We start from the raw sequence: 4,241 nt of genomic DNA on the forward strand, positions 1-4,241 counted from the left end.
GCACCAGTGAGATCCGCCGTCACTGAACTCCATAATGACTCATTGGGCCACAAACGACAACTTCAAACGTCAGACATCCGCCGTCTATACCTACCATTTAGGTGGCACCAGCGAGATCCAGCTAAGGTAAGGAACTTCATGTCGCGGCTGCTCCACTCCACTGCGGTCTTTTGAACTAAACTTCGTTGCCTTCCCGTGCGCGAAACAAATGGGCGCTGTGTCGTGGGTCAGTTTTGGGGCGGGGTGGGGCGGGGATGCAGAGATTTGTTTGAGGATATGTGGACTCATTTTTTGGTGGGTGAGAACTTATATTACTCAACTAAAAAACTTACAATCATCAGCAACTAGCTGGACAGTTCCCTCCGGACCCGAACCTAGCCATGTCATGGTTCTTCCTTTGGTATGAGCAAATTTTGCTAAAATGTCGCTTACCCTATTTTGGGAATGAGCAATATGAGTAATATAAGATCCACGGAGACTCAAAAGATGTCTAATTTCTGTAACTAACAAAGAGTAAATTGATCTATCCACCTCTTTAGCATGAACAAGCTTCACTGTGACAATTGAGTCCATCTCAATGAAGATCGGAAGATCACTTCTTCGCAGAGAAAAGGAGAGTCCTTCCATGCATGCACACAAGTCTGCTTCAAGAGTATCTCTCCTTGAGAACAATTGTCTACACACCGTGGAAATGATGTTTGTCATGTCGTCCCTAAGCACCATACCCGCTCCAGCAGAGCCATCATCAAGGAAAGAGCCATCACTATTAAGTTTAACTCATCCAGAGCAAGGAGGACACCATGTATCAGGTGGATGAACTGGTATTATCACATGTGGCTGTAGTAGGTCCCTATCATATGTAAGAATCTGTTTTCCTTTTAATGTATCTGATGATAAGCCCAGCTTCAAACCAATGATCGAATCCAAGTAGCTGACAACAAGAAAACCTTTAGATGCTTCCATGGGTGGTGCCTATTTATGATGGGCCACCTCATTGCAGATATACCATGCACACCACAAGGTAAACAACACCATGGATCGCTCAATATATAGCTGGTAGTGGCTCGAGAACATGCAACAACCACTCTCTCCCGGTGATCTGTATCGACGAAAAGTTTGGCAAATGCCACGCATCCGACATCGTATCCCATAGAACACGCGATTGAGGGCAGCGACACAGCGGGTGGAAATTATCCTCAGGTTCATAAGAGCATCTTGGGGAAAGATTATCCATCTCGAGTCCTCTAGTGAACTTCTGGCATGTAGGTAGCGCATTGGTAGCTAATTTCCAGGCAACATTCCGGACAGATGGTGGAACCCTAACACGACCATATTAACTTCCAGCAGGAGCGGTTACCATCAGGTCGAGTACTTGAACCAGTAGCCGAATTTTTATGCACTTCATCAACTTGGCAATCAATAGATGTATCGGCTCTTTTTCTTTCAATCTATTTGTGACAATTTAAATTTCATTTGATTTATAAACTGTAAGATTTTATTTGGTTTAAACGATTTATTACTGTGATGTTTTTGGACAATGTTTATATGTTTGAGCATCCTTTGTGTTCAGTTATGTCATTATGATTGATTGAAGGAAGTTATTGTTGCAAAACTGTTGAAAAATAAAGAGGACAGTGGGCATTGCTACTTCTTTTTAGACATGCTATATGAAGATACGGAAGAAGGCTATGCCGGATGTGGCCGAAGAGTTTACCTGAGAACTTGTGTGCATGCCCACAGGCTTCTTCATGCAAAACTGAGACTTTTATCAAAAAATAATAATTTCTAAGAGGACCACCCTGTCTTCAAATTCTAGATCCGCTACTGAATACATGACCGGACGAAATGCGTCGGCATGTGGACGCACTGACTAGTAAAACATGAATGGATAAAGTGTCATTCTTATGTCCGACCCAAACGAATAAAAAGCGAATCCATCGGTTCGAGTTGAGTTGTCCTCGTACAACGATGGAAAATGGGAACTTGTCTTCGATCTCTGGTCCAGCCTATCAGGGCCGGTCTGCCTGAGCAAACAGTCTAAAATAACTGCAGTTTCCCTTGCCGGATTCCATTCCATTTGTCCTGTTTCCCAGATTCTCAATCTCTCGCTCGTTCGAAACGAGCATCTGTCTTGGAATCCAACTTGTGCTTCTCCTCCAACCATATCGTACGTACGATCAATCTCCAACTTGTGCTTCTCAATCTCTCGTTCAAAACGCCTGCTCACTTGCCGTGTGAAGCGCCAGTGCCACTCACCCATTGGTCCCTGCCTCCCTGGAAGTGGAACCCAGGACGCCACGACACCCATCTATCGACCGACCCCATGGCGCCGGGAGAAGCAAACACGGCCACCGCTGGCGGCCCGTGCAGCCGCCGCCGCCGCGTGCTGCTCTTCCCTCTCCCGTACCAGGGCCACACATCAACCCCATGTTCCAGCTCGCGGGCCTCCTCCACGCGCGCGGCTTCGCCGTCACCGTCTTCCACGCCCGCTTTAACGCGCCCGACCCGTCCCGCCACCCGCCGTACGACTTCGTCCCCGTCCCCGAAGGCCTGCCGGCGGTCGGCCCCGGCACGGTGGTGGAGACCCTCGAGCACATCCTCGCCCTCAACGGCTCCCTCGAGGCGCCGTTCCGGGAGCGCCTGTCCGCGTTGCTTGAGGCCCCCGGCGCCGGGGACGAGGTCGCGTGCCTGGTCGCCGACGCGCACCTGCTGACCCTCGTGGACGTGGCGCGGCGGCTGGGCGTGCCGACGCTGGTGCTGCGCACCGGCAGCGCCGCCTGCTTCCGCAACTTCATGGCCAACCCCATGCTCTGCGACAAGGGCTACCTGCCGGTGAGCGCGGAGTCGCAGCTGGACGCGCCGGTGAGGGAGCTGCCGCCGTACCGCGTCCGGGACCTGATGGGCGCCGACAGCAGCAGCCGTCACGGACACGATCTGATGTGCAAGCTGCTGTCCCGGGCGGTCGAGGCGGTGCGGGCCTCGGCGGGGTTCCTCCTGAACACCTTCGACGCGCTGGAGGCCGCCGACCTGGCGACGATCCGGCGAGACCTGGCCGGCGTGCCCGTTTTCGACGTCGGCCCGCTCCACAAGCTATCCCCGGCGTCGTCCAGCAGCCTCCTGCAGCAGGACCGCTCCTGCCTCGACTGGCTGGACGCGCAGGCCCCGGTGTCGGTGCTCTACATCAGCTTCGGCAGTCTGGCGAGCATGAGCGGCGCCGACCTGGCCGAGGCGGCGTGGGGCGTGGCCAACAGCGGCCAGCCGTTCCTGTGGGCGCTCCGTCCGGGCCTCGGCCGCGGGGCCGCCCTGCCCGACGGGTTCGCCGCGGCGACTGAAGGCCGTGCCCTGGTCGTGAGCTGGGCGCCGCAGGAGGAGGTGCTGGCGCACGCGGCCGTGGGCGGGTTCTGGACGCACGGCGGGTGGAATTCGGCGCTGGAGGGCGCGTGCGGGGGCGTGCCGATGCTCTGCCGGCCCTGCTTCGGGGACCAGATGGGCAACGCGAGGCACGTGGAGCACGTGTGGCGCGCGGGCATCGCGCTGGACGGCGGCGGCGTGCTCGAGCGGGGAGCGGTGGAGGCGGCCGTCCGGCGGCTGATGCGGGGCGAGGAGGGGGAGGGGACGAGGGCGCGTGCCCGGGAGCTCCGGAGCAGGGCGGCCGCGGCCGTGGCCGATGGTGGGTTTCCGCCTCAGCGTCGACAAGCTGGTGAACCACATCCTGTCGCTGTAGAGATCTGTGTCAGACTCCGTACGTAGTTTGTTCCTGTGCCACGAGCCCACGAGTGTTTAGTTTGTCCCGCCTCTCGACCGGTGTTTGCATTTTGTCCGGTTCTGCGCGTATGCTTCAAAGGACAAAGGGGGCCCTCAAATCAAATCGTCTGAAAACGTTCGGACCACGCTTCATCATCCACGGGAAGGTCGCACGAAGTTGCATAGAAACGCTGCACCTTCGGCTGCTGCGTGTTCGTTTTCTTTCCCGTCTCTTCGTTTCACCTTCCATCGTTTCCAATTCGCCTCCTTTTTCTCCTCACCAGAATAGCATCTGAATCACGTCATCGAGTTTCAAGCACTAAGATATCGCTAGGTTCTTTTTTGTGCCGGCTTGCGACGTGCACCGTAGGTCAGGACAGTAGGCCTTCAAACCCCGTCACTTTGACTCCTGCACGTGAGAAGGATGATAAGATTTTTAAAGATCGCTCTCCGTGATTACTGAACTCTTCATCACGGCCGCTATAGATGTCGATGAT

At 54.8% G+C, this 4,241-nt stretch overlaps 1 pseudogene; it reads left to right on the forward strand.

Annotated features, from left to right (window-relative positions):
- The first annotated feature begins 1,901 nt into the window (after positions 1-1,901).
- LOC123133480 (DIMBOA UDP-glucosyltransferase BX8-like) lies at positions 1,902-3,902 on the forward strand (annotated as a pseudogene).
- Positions 3,903-4,241: the final 339 nt, after the last annotated feature.

The sequence above is a fragment of the Triticum aestivum genome, chromosome 6B (assembly GCF_018294505.1).
Source record: "Triticum aestivum cultivar Chinese Spring chromosome 6B, IWGSC CS RefSeq v2.1, whole genome shotgun sequence".
In the NCBI taxonomy this organism is placed as follows: domain Eukaryota; kingdom Viridiplantae; phylum Streptophyta; class Magnoliopsida; order Poales; family Poaceae; genus Triticum; species Triticum aestivum.